Raw genomic sequence first — 12,497 nt, 5'->3', positions numbered from 1 at the left:
AATGAGCTCCCTTTATCACCACATGATCTAAAGTAGGCACTGCCACTTCCCTTTCTGAGTAAGAGGTGTAAGGCGCACAGTGCTGGTGACACTGAGCGCTCCGTACTGGATAATCAGTGATCCAGAAAGAATAAAACACACCCCTTCTGGTGAGCCATTTTATTGGTTCTGGTTCATAAGGTTCTATGCTATAGAATTTCATGTCCTACACTAAACCTTAAGCTCCAGGTGAAACAGAAGTTTAACGTCTTTAAATGGATTTAATTTTGATCAGGTTTTCACTGCCAATGTCAAACTGTTAGAGGCCTTCAGAGATTCACACAAAAATCTTGGAGTTGCAAAGGGGGGCGGGGAACCTCTTTCAGCTTTTCAAAGAGGAGGTAAAGGAGAGAGAAAAGAAAGGTTTTCGAGTGTGCAGAGCTGCAGGAAGTTGCAGCAAGGCGGGATAAAGGAGAAACATACTAAGAGTAGGGAGAAAGTAGGACAAGTATAAGGAAAAATGGGGACAGGAGGAAAGGAAGATCCACACAGACCATGATTACAACCCAATGGAACTGATCTGTCCCCTGAAACAAATCTGTACTTGCAAGGCTCATGCGGAGCCTTGGGGTCCAACTTGTTCTGATTCTCAATGACTTCCTGCAGGCAGCTGCCTCGGGGTGATCACCTGCAGATGCACACGCAGGGACACAACTGTGCGTCCTGGAACCCCATAAGCCGGTGAGATGCACACCCCAAACCAAACATTATACTCTGTACTGGTAGTTCTCAAATACGCTGGCGTACAGTCAAGCGTTTACTTTCTCAACTTTCAAGAACAATGACAAATGTCTAATCTCATGTATCAGGATGATGTAGTGCCAGTGTTTATAATACCCAAATATGTACAGTTCCCAAGAGTATATAGGGCCACGTATTCATTCATAATTCACTCACACTGACACGCACAGTCCCCAAATATTTTTTTCTGTGCCTATGTGCTAAGAACACTTCTGGGTCCATAATATGCTATGGAGTGGAAAGACAACAAATAACCCAATTATATCATTATAAAGTGTAAAATTCGATATGGAACATAGCTAGTAACAGGGGACAGCTTGTAATTTGGAATGTGGAGGGCTCGTGGGAATATCAGCAAAGGTTAAGCTAAGGATGTGCCTTTTGAACTCAAATCAGAAGCATGAAATAACAACCAGTTGGCCAAGGGAAGATGAAGAAGAAAGTATTTTAGGAGACAGAATAACAAGCAGGTTCAAAATCCCCCAAAGATGGTGAAAGGAGCTTGGGAGATATAAGGTTAAAAAGTGTAGAGAATGAATAGCAGTCAGATAACAGGACTATTTTATGCATCTTGTTAAGTATATTTTCTATGCCCTGAGAAAAGTTACTGATGGTCAAATGAAGCATGATAATTACTAATATTTACTGATCATCTACTGTGTGTTAGGGACTGTTCCAAGGACTTCATATTAATTTACTTTTTTAATCCGGATAAGAAGTCTATGAAGCAGGTACTATTTGTACCTACATTTAAAGATGACAAACCTCTATAACAGAAAGAAAAGTTAAGATGGGCTCAGTGTAAGTGCAGAATAGGATGTGACCCATGCAGTATGACTTTTATACTTCCTTTATTTTTGAGACCAATCTAATCAAATAAAGAAATCCTCTGCTCCATGGTGCCAATAAACCTTCCTCTACTGACCCTGAGGGACTCTAGTTACTTGGAATAATAGTGCCTAGAGTAGATAATCATTTACCTCCAGCAGTAAATCCAAAAACAAAAAGTAATTCACATTTATATTAACATTATTAATATCCACCTCCATTATTTTAGACATTATGGCAATATCTATATAGAGGTAAATTCTCCAAAAGGAAGCCCTAGTAATGACAGCACCTGAAAAAGGTTTTAAAAGGAAAGGAAGGAGGAATCTAAAATTATAAACTACACAGAATCAAATCCTACCTATGATACTGATAATTAATAGGTAATTAATAGTGATCAAAAATTTTTAAACATTAGAATTTTAAAATCATGTCTAGCTTTTTTGACACAGTATGAATTGCTTATTCATCTGAAGAGACATAATTATATTCACAAATACAAAATACACTGAAGTACACAGATGTAAATACATACTTGGGTAGAATTGTACAGTCACACATGGTTTTACACACTAACATTTCTGAAAAAGGTTTGAAGTCATAAATATGTGTAATATTATTTTCTTTAAATTTGGAATTTTCCCTTTTAAATATGTCCAAATTATTATTGGTTTCTAAGTAAATTCACTGTAACTCAAAAATATGCAAGATTTATTTAATAGAAATATTTTCTTATGATACCCTAAACATATTATTTATCAGAACAGGATTGGATAACTTCATCATCACATACTTAATTTAATTTTCACTTCCTATCATTTTAAAATTCAGGATAATTATAGTCTTTGTCTTTTCTACAATTCAACCTACAAAAGATAGATGCCCTGAATTTTATGTTACATGATGAACTGCCTACAGCTTAAAGAGATGCTTCCAAACTGGGTACTATTTTCCCTTTCCAAATTTAGCAATATTTAAAAACAGGAGTGCCTGGATGCTCAGTGAGTTAAGCATCTACTCCTGATCTTGGCTGAGGTCATGATCTCACGTTTTGTGAGTTCCAGCCCCGCACTGGGCACTGTACTAACAGCTCACAGCCCACTTCAGATCCCGCGTCTCCATCTCTCTCTGCCCTCCCACTTGCACTCTCTCAAAAATTAACATTAAAAAAGATATATTCATAGAATATTCCTGCACTATTTTTCAAGTTAATCACCATGCAACATAATAAAGAGCAACTATCACATCACAAATGTTTTATTCTACATTTCCTCTGAAAAACTTTCCATAATTCCCAAGGTCAAGGATGTGTGCCCCTCCTTTTCCTTAGCATCTTAGACTTCCTTACCAGAGCACTTCCCACCTTAGGCAATCCTTATTTCCTTGCCTCTGCCTTCCCATACACTATAAGCTCTGTGATGATCAGCACTATAAGTACCTATGTATGTTCGGCACTTAACACAGTGCCTACCAAGCCCCTACTCTCCAGCAAGTACCTGTTGAAATAACTTCCTAAGAGCAGAATCATAAGGAAATCAAAAAGGACATAATGACCTGCTAGAATAAACTGAAAGAAACAGGATGCTTTATAAAAAAATAAAGGTATAGCACCTTATGAAAATGAAAATCCTCAGGAACTATACTTTCTAATCCATGAGGTACAAGTATGCACTTCTTCAACTTCCACAAGTATAAATCTGAAGCAGTCAGGGCGTGGTATATAAAGTCAGGCACATAATCTAAAGCTAATCCATCTCCACTTTGACTAAATCCTGAATCATTAACTTTCAACACCTTTTACATTCTACCACACCTATTCTACTTGGCAAGAATGCATTTACTTTTTTTTCCTTTGATGAATTCACACACACACACACACACACACACACACACACACACACACACACATCCTTACCCTTGTATGAAAACCTGAGACCTAAACATCACTACTCAGAAAAGAATAGCGACTTTCTTGTAAACGCATGAGTATTTCAAGTTTGTTAGCTTTTACTTCCCTAAGTATGTTCCAAGAACTCAGTTCAGTGGTTCTAACATGCATCAAAATCACCTGGAAGGCTTGCTAAACTACAGACTGCTGGGCCCCACCATCAGTGAACCTGACTTTTTCAAAAGGTTTGGGGTGGGACCCAGGTGATGGTGATGCTGCTGATCTTGAGACTGACCATACACTGTCTAATGCCCTAGTGTGCTGTGAAGAGATGTCCATGAGGGGAAAATATCCATTCTTAAATACTGTTGGAAAATAGAACATAATCTGTATACCTCTTAAGATTTCACTATAACAGGGCACTTGGATGGCTTAGTTGGTTGAGCATCCGACTCTTGATTTTGGCTCAGGTCATGATCCCTGGGTCATGGAATAGAGCCCGGCATCAACATGCAGCCTGCCTGAAATTCTCTCTCTCTTCTCTTCTCTTTCACTCCTCTCTCTCTTCTCTTCCCTTTCTCTCCCCTTCTTTGCCCCTCTTCCCCACTCAGGCTCTCTCTCTCTCTCAAGATTCTCACTTTTCTCTATTCTCTTCTCTCTCTCCTCTCTTCTCTCTCTCCCCCCCACCGCCCCTCTCCCCTACTCACGCGCTCTCTCTCTCAAATTAATACACTTTTAAAAAGACTTCACTATACATATTAGCATATTTAAAGCTCTGAAAAGTTCTGCAGTAAATTAACTGTTTTACTTTACCAAAAAAAATTATTTAACCCTGGAATCTTTTGATCAAAGAGAAATCATTAACATCTCACTACGCTCTGTAGAATACACTCAAAAAAGTCTACATTTGACTCTTTCGAACTGTTTCTCTAAAATGTGTTTTAGCAGAAAATAAGTTTGCCCTTGGAAATAATCCAACTTCTTACTAAGGATCTCTGCCCAAATAAAACAGCCCCTCCCTCTCACGTTACTCCAATCATGTGCACTTACTCCAATCACGTGCACTATTCCTGGGGGTGCTACGTTTGTAGGTCTGGGCGTGAAGTAAATATCAAGATCACACAATGCTTGGACCATGAATCCAATTAACTGCATACAATGCATAATTTAACATCATTCTGAATCTGAATTACAGAAAGCCACAAATCCACCTTATCTGCTCACATATACTAATAAAATGCTGAAAACAATGGAATAAAAGACTTCGAGTATGTTCAGGTCAAACTACTGTCTCACCCACAATCTTATCTGGTGTTTAGAAACACCTTGAGAGGCGCTGATATGGCAGGCACCTCACTCTGTTGCCCTGCTGGCTTTCTCAGAAAAGGAGCAGCAAAGTGAGTCACCAATTCATGGAACTGAGTGATGACATCTCTTTTGACTAACGTTCCAGTCATCACTCATTACTCTGTACTGCCTTGCTTTAGCTTCCATAGTCATCCTGTTCACTTCATCGAGCAACTTTCCTCTGTCTCCTTTGCATCCCCAAAACTGCATGGGAAATACACATTTAAAACCTTTCACATTACAGAACAGATGGACCCATTCAAATACTGCTATATTAAAAGCTAAGCACGGCTGGCTGCCATGAGAAATGAATTACGGGGAAAATAAAAGGAAAGAAGAGAGTCAATTCTAAGTGAAGGTATCAGTGAATGTTTAATAGGATTAAAAGAATTTAAGCTCCATCAGGAAAAGATTTTTGCCAGTTCTGGTACCTAACCGAGTGCCTGGCACCCCGTAGGTGGCCCACATGCACTTACTGAACTTGTAGATCAGTGACTAAGAGTCAGTAATTTGAAAACAGCACAGAAACAAATAGTATGTTTAAAAGGGTTTAATCCCTGGGGTGCCTGGGTGGCTCAGCTGGGACTTTGGCTCAGGTCATGATCTCACAGTTCATGAGTTTGAGCCCCGCATCGGGTTGTGTGCTGACAGCCTGGAACCTGCCTCAGATTCTATGTCCCCTCTCTCTCTCTCTCTGCCCCCCATGCACTCTCTCTCTCAAAAAATAAACATTAAAAAATATTTTTAATAATAAGAGTTTAATCCTTTATACAAACTTTAATTTAAAAGGATCTTTTATATTTCCAAAGGGTAATATAAACCTGATATAACATAATCATAATGTGTAATATCAAGGACAGAGGATCTACCACTTAAAACTTTCCCTACCAAAGGAGATGCTTTTGCTACTCAAGTGTCCATGAACTCAGAGAAACACAGCAGGAGACTGGGGATGGCATAAAGGGCATGCCTATTACACCAAATGCCGTTTAAGGAACAGTACTCATTTAATGAGCCAAGCTAGATCATATTTCATATCAGAAAAAATTACTTCCTAAAAAAAGTCACAAATGTATTTAGAATTTAATATTTTGGGCTTATTTTTATAATTATATCATTTTTCAAAACAGTAATATGCCACATTTTCATCACATAAATTATTTTAAAGAATTTACATCTGTTTGGCAAGTCGTATCAAAGTTACTATATTTTAATTCCTCTATTTTATTGGCAAAATTGTTACTCTTGGAAATGTAACATCTTTCACTGAAATCTCTAAAACTAAATAAAATTGTTCATTTCAGTTTCAAAAATATTATGAGTATATATTTATCTTTCCTTGGGGGTAGGTAGAATAAAATTTTTCCTAAATTACTAATAACAGAGACTTCTGACAGAAGTCAGGGTAGCAATTATGCATCTGTTTCCATTTTTATTATTGTACAGAACTTTCCAGATGTTCCTCCTTCATTGGTAAATCCCCAGAGAGTACATTTACTAGGCTCCCTTTATAATCACCTTACTAATGGTAACAGTAATTGAACAGAAAAAGAAAAAAAACATGTTCACAGGAATCTCCATGATTCCATAATTTTTATGTAACAAGAAAATCTGAAATCCACAACAGCAGCTTTCCCTCCAAAAAAGGTTTGAACGAATGAGAGCAAGGACACGGGCAGAAAAGTGCAGTGGGAAAGAGAACAAAGTAAGCAGGAAGCAAATCTGGAAGCAGTCTGGCCCCTAGTGAGCTTTTATGCATGTTGAAAGAAGAGCCCCGTGTCGCAGGTGTGCAAATGACTGCCCCTGACAGAGGAAGAACATCTGCAATATTCCTGCAACCCTTAGTTAACCTTAACATTCCTCCCAAGCTATAAACTCCACCACCAAGAGACTGCAGCCAAAAGTCCAACGTAAGACTTCTAGTCAGTCCACAAGTACTTAACTAACGTTTCTTTATGCTTCATGGTGTGCCTTCACAAGCCTATATTCTACATACAGTACGCCATCCTGTCAATTCATTTATCAAAGAAAATTAGAAATAAGATATGATTTTTTATGTAATTAATTTTAAAACTCATTTTCACACAACTAAAAATAAACTTTTAAATCTTGTCCCAGTAACTAATTGCATGGGAAAAAATAATATCCTTAATGCAAAGGCCTGAAATAAAGAAGAAATGCTTTCACTGGCTGCAAAGTTTAGAAAACCAGAAAAATCCCTTTGCTGTGGTATTTGTTTTTAATTCTCTACAAATGTAATGTGTCTTTATGACCCTTGTTTTATATTTTCTCATAGAACTATTTTCATTCACGTGCAATGAAACCCATTTTGCTTCCACATTCGGCAAAGCGCTGTGACATCTGTACATAGATTTATCTATTACAGTAGCCGCTCTGATTTCAACACAAATAAGTCTAAACCAGTCATTACCATCCATTTCCCTTGTCAACGGTGGTTTAGGAACAGGCAAGTGGGCTAATTCTTGCCAAGGAGAAGACAGGGCAAGTGTGCTGCAGGGCCTCCGGGAAAGGCTTCTTCCATTCTTAAAAGATGGTATCTCTTCTTCTTCTGGAAATGTGCTCGTATCTGAAGGTGGTGTGTGGTTCTAAGAGTCAGAGAATGAGGCCAACATAGAACTTTAGACACTGTAGATGAACAACAACAACCAAAAAAAAAAAAAAAAAGCAAAAAACAAACACACACACACAAACCACTCGGTGATGACATTACTTCGGTGATGACATTACTGGGCCTCTAGCCTCAATCAGGCAGCCCTCGCACCGCCCTACCTGGACACCCACTTCAGATTATAAACCCAGGACTTGTCTAGGATTTTGTTGTAGCCTGCTTATCCTGCCTTGTAAGTTTCTACAATTCTTGAATAAACTCATTTTTGCTGATGAGAGAGAGAGAGATTATAAACTCCTTTCTTATTCAAGTCAGTTTGAATTCGAATTTTTTGTTTGTATGCAAAATTACTCTGATAAACCAATGAAATAAAATGTCAATTTAAATTAGTTAAGCTGACTCAAGGACTCCTACCTACAACAATCAATGACCAAAATTTTGCAGACACTGGAAACTGGAGAGTAATTCAACACTGCATATCATAAAGTGCTACAACACAGCTGTGTACCAGCACAAAGGAGGGCAGCATCTGAAGGAGGAAAAAGTGACAGTGAGGAAGGTTTCCTTAATTCCTCCTGAACAGAGGCACAGGAAAATGCTGGCAAGGATCAGGTCAAGTACGTGCTAAATTAATGCATCAAAATCCAAACAAAAATGATTTAAACTATGAAACTCTTGAATTTTTAGCTCAATTATACGTTTGATTTTACTTCACTATTATTGTGAAAGAAAATTAAACACCAAAACTAAAAAGACATTAAGAAATACTATCCTTCAATCTATAGGCTGCTCACACACACACATCTAACCTTTTCCCTGTTCCACATCGGAGGCAGAAACCAACTGCAGGAAATAAATGTAGGGCCAATATTTTGCCATAAAGAGAAGTGGGGGTTGTGTGTGCAGCCAAGGGCTCTTGGTATGTAACCTTGGGTCTTTTCATTTTTTTCTTCATAATGTGTGGCCAACACTTCTTTCTCCTCTCCTAGTTGCTCTAAGAATCACTTTCCAGCCACTGGCTACCCAAAGCACAGGTCTACGTAACAGAGCTGCCCCAACTTTGCCCAGATCTCACACACATCCACCCCAGAACCCACAGCCCTTAAGGAGAGAAGGAAGCACAGACGTGAAGGGAACCAAAGCTGATTTTCCATTATGTCAGTTCTCCCATCAGTCCGTCAGCAGGAAGGGACCCCCCCCCCTTTCCCCACTCCACTCTAGTTCCAACCAAATTTTGAAAAGTAGCTTTGTCTCCGAATTCTTTAAGACCTTACGTTGCTCTTCAGTGAGGCAAATTTAGGATGTGAGCTGAGTGAGAAAGGGCACCACAACCTCAGTAACAAATGACTTCAAAATATTTAAACTAAGCATTTCAAACAGTTCCTGGTTAACAGGAAAGCCTGTGGTTTGGCATAAACAGGGGCTGCCTGTGGAAATGTTTGCCAATGTTGACACCAAAAATTAACTTTAAAACATTCCTTTTTTGACACAAATGCTTTTTACTAGGAGGCAAAATTATAATTTTATCTAAAGCACACATCTTAGTAATATCATTTCCCACTCAAATGCAATCATCATCCACAGCTGAGCTGGGCGGGAAGTCGTCACGGCATTGTGGGAAGAACACTGGTCTAAAAAGTATTAGTACCCTTCACACTGGCTCAGTAGCTGATGAAGTCATGCTGCTGTTCAGGAGATTAAGTAAAGGGAAAACAGGTCCTCCAACTGCCTACTTTGGAGTGCATTCCTGAAATGCACCCAAACGAGTCATCTAGGTACAAACCTACAGTAAGTGATGTTTCTGTAAGTCTCAGAAACTCACCTCAGCCCAAAGCAGGCTCTAATGCCACTGCCATCATGCCCTCCCCTCTGCCCCAGGGACAGATGTGTCACTGCCTGTGATGAGCTAGTCTCACCTGAGGAGCACAGGAGAAAGGTGGCCAGCCATCGGTTCTCTCTCACATTCCCTCTTCTCATTCTCTTCTGCCATGTCTTGTCCTCCTTATTCCTTCCTCTCTCTTTTCCCATTTCCCCCTTTTCCTCCCAACTTATTACTTTATCCCTTTATCCAACCACAGTTAAATATGATCGATGTGGTAGGAAGCTCTAAACTGGAAATATAAAAGTGGTCTCAGCTTTCTTAGCACTCACAATCTGGTAAAAATTTAGACAGATAAGCAATCACCACACGGTATAATGGGTGCTACCACAGAGCTCTATACCAGCACGCAGAAAGGAGTATCTCATCAATCACAGAGGGGGAGGGAAGACGGTTGAAGATTCACTTACCTACCACCTAAATAGATGCATGTGACATGAATCTACCAAAAGCAACCCAGCTGTTTTTGTTTTGTTTTGTTTTTAACTACTCGCTGATACACAGTTCCACCTAGGCCACAAGAAGAAAACATTTATTAGCCTTGTTCTTACTACACTGGTAATTAAATCCCTACAATACAGCACATATGTCTCGTTCATTCCTGTATCCATAATGCCTAGCCTAGCGCAACGCCTAGCAAATAGTAACCACTCAAATGTTTTGGGTAACTAACTTCAACAGCTTATGTATACTGCTATTTTATGAAATTCTCATTAATTTTGACTGTTTTAAGATTCTTACAGGGAGCAACCCCTTCTAACACTATCTTAAACCATATCTTAACTCTTCTGCATGATTTCTGTTTAAGATTAGAGCTTACATTTAAGTTAAAAAAATTATTCTGAGAAAACTTCGCTAATAATATTCTTAAATCATTTTCGTATTAAACTTCAAAAATGCTAAATAAGACCTACCTCTTAAGTGCTTACTAATGCTTACTAGTTACAGAATACATGTTTTCAATTAGTAGCTTGTGACACCTTTTGGCTTTATTTTCGCCACAATTTTCTGTGGCAATAAATTTAATTTCAAAAGAAAGTAGCTATAGATTATGGAACCCACTATAGCTGTGTAACACATAAATAAGTCTCAGACAGCTTTAAAGCATATTAAAGAGAGTTGTGAAATATATGTGTAAACATGAAATTCTGAAGTGTTAATCCAGTGACACTTAAGTATTGGTTCCAGTTTATAAACAGATTCTTTTAAAGCTTCTAGGCAAAATCTGAGGAATAGCAACGGCCTGCCCTGTCACAGCTGGTAAGAATTAGAGCACATTGTGAGCTCTAATGATCTCTCTTAGAATCCATTATTCTAATTATTGTGAATACCACATTTTTTAACCCTCCAATTTTAGAAGCATATGTTATCTGATTGAAGTTAATGCTAAAAGTAGAATCAATAAGGTTCCTTTTTCTAGTTTATTCAAATGTAACTCTTTTAATTCATAAAGTTTCTAAGCATACTTAGATTAGGTATCTCTGTGATTTTTGTCAACACCTATGAGAACTGAAAATACATCTACTAGATTTGTGACTCTGTTATTTATATTTTACAACCTGAGTTAAGAATCCTATGTACCATTGCTCCTTAAGAGTAAGTTAGTTTCCTTTTGAAAGGTTTGGATCTCATTTCAAGTACTGAGAGGAAAGGCTTCTGTTGTTGATGCAAATCATTACTTTATAAGAAAAAATGTTTTAATCATAAGGCATTATTGATTTAAAACATCTGTTCATGGAGCACTCTGCATGGTCCTGAGAATGAATGAACAAAGCACTCTCCCTGCCCCTGAGAAGCTTACAGTCCCACTGGAAAGACAGCAATCCAGTTACATCAACTCGTCAATCACTCATAGGTCATGAGCTCTACAGTGTTCCCTGAGAAAACAAAGGGGTTTTGTGGGCGGTATATATTCTACTGGCTTTAAATTCATTTGAAAACTAAGTCTTTGGTGAATAAAGATGTGAGATACACACTGACACATATACACACACGCTGGAATATTACTCGGCCATAAAAAAGAATGAAATATTGCCACTTGCAACAACAGATATGGATCTAGGGGGTATAATGCTAGCTAAGTGAAATAAGTCAGAAAAAGACAAATACCATTATGCTATCACTCATGTGGAATTTAAGAAACAAAACAAAGGAAAAAATGTAGACAAACCAAAAAACAGATTCTTTTTTTTATATAATGTTTATTTACTTATTTTAAGAGAAAGAGAAAGCGTGAGCAGGGGAGGGTTAGAGAGAGAGGGAGACACAGAACCTGAAGTAGGCTCCAGGCTCTGAGCCATCAGCACAGAGCCTGACACGGGGCTCGAACCCACGAACCGTGAGATCATGACCTGAACCAAAGTCGGACGCTTAACCACTGAGCCACCCAGGCGCCCCCAGATTCTTAACTGTAGAGGAAAAATAGATGGTTACCAGAGGGGAGGTTGGCAGGTGAAGGGGGTTAAGAGTACACTTATCACAATGAGCACTGAGTTATGTATAGAATTATTGAATTCTAAACATCTTGATTTTTTGATACAGTTGAACTGTAAACTTTGAATCGAACCACCTGGGTTAAAGTTCCTGTTCCACACAGTCAAGATCTAACACCCCAGGAAAATCCTTTCTTGCTTCTCATCCCCTTCCACAGGTCTATAATGAGGGTCTGGATGGACTCACTGTGGGAGGTACTGGAAAAATACACCAAACAGGACATGCTTCCCTGGTTTCCAGCATCTTACCATTTTGTAGTAAAGACTAATACTAAATCTAGGCAATTTAGATTTATTTAACTGCCCACTAGCCATGAATGAGAACTGGATGGGGCTAAGGAGAACAAGCCAGAGAGAATAAAAGGTCAGAACGCCGGACTGTTTCAGGAACGGTTCCTTTTGGCAGAAAAGCACTCCTCTCACTACAAGTGAATGAAATGTTTTCAAGACAACCTTTCAAAAAACACAATTTTATTGGGTGAATTCTCTTCCACTGTTAGGGTACTACCAACCATGTCCAAAGGAACAGTACTGGGTGAGCTCCCTGTTAAAAGGTTTGTTTCTCACCATGAAGCAGATACTTACATATTCCCATAAAATCTCTGTCAGCATGTACTTGAGAATCTCAAGAGCATCCAGATTAGAGTAAAAGGT

The 12,497-nt window shown here is 38.6% G+C and overlaps 1 long non-coding RNA gene across 1 annotated transcript in view; it reads right to left on the bottom strand.

Moving 5' to 3' along the window:
- Positions 1-9,845, bottom strand: part of LOC144230122 (uncharacterized) — a 201,595-nt gene extending 191,750 nt beyond the window's left edge. Inside the window, exons 1-2 of the long non-coding RNA XR_013334698.1 lie at positions 9,762-9,845; positions 7,275-7,449 (exon numbers count right to left, since the gene is read on the bottom strand). This is a non-coding gene — a long non-coding RNA (uncharacterized LOC144230122). The remainder of the gene's footprint in view (positions 1-7,274; positions 7,450-9,761) is intronic.
- Between the last annotated feature and the right edge of the window lie 2,652 nt (positions 9,846-12,497).

Source organism: Crocuta crocuta, unplaced genomic scaffold (genome assembly GCF_008692635.1).
Source record: "Crocuta crocuta isolate KB4526 unplaced genomic scaffold, BGI_CrCroc_1.0 scaffold83, whole genome shotgun sequence".
NCBI classification, from domain to species: Eukaryota; Metazoa; Chordata; class Mammalia; order Carnivora; family Hyaenidae; genus Crocuta; species Crocuta crocuta.
The sequence above is the reverse complement of the archived record's forward strand: the minus strand, read 5'-3'. Positions and strand labels throughout refer to the sequence as shown.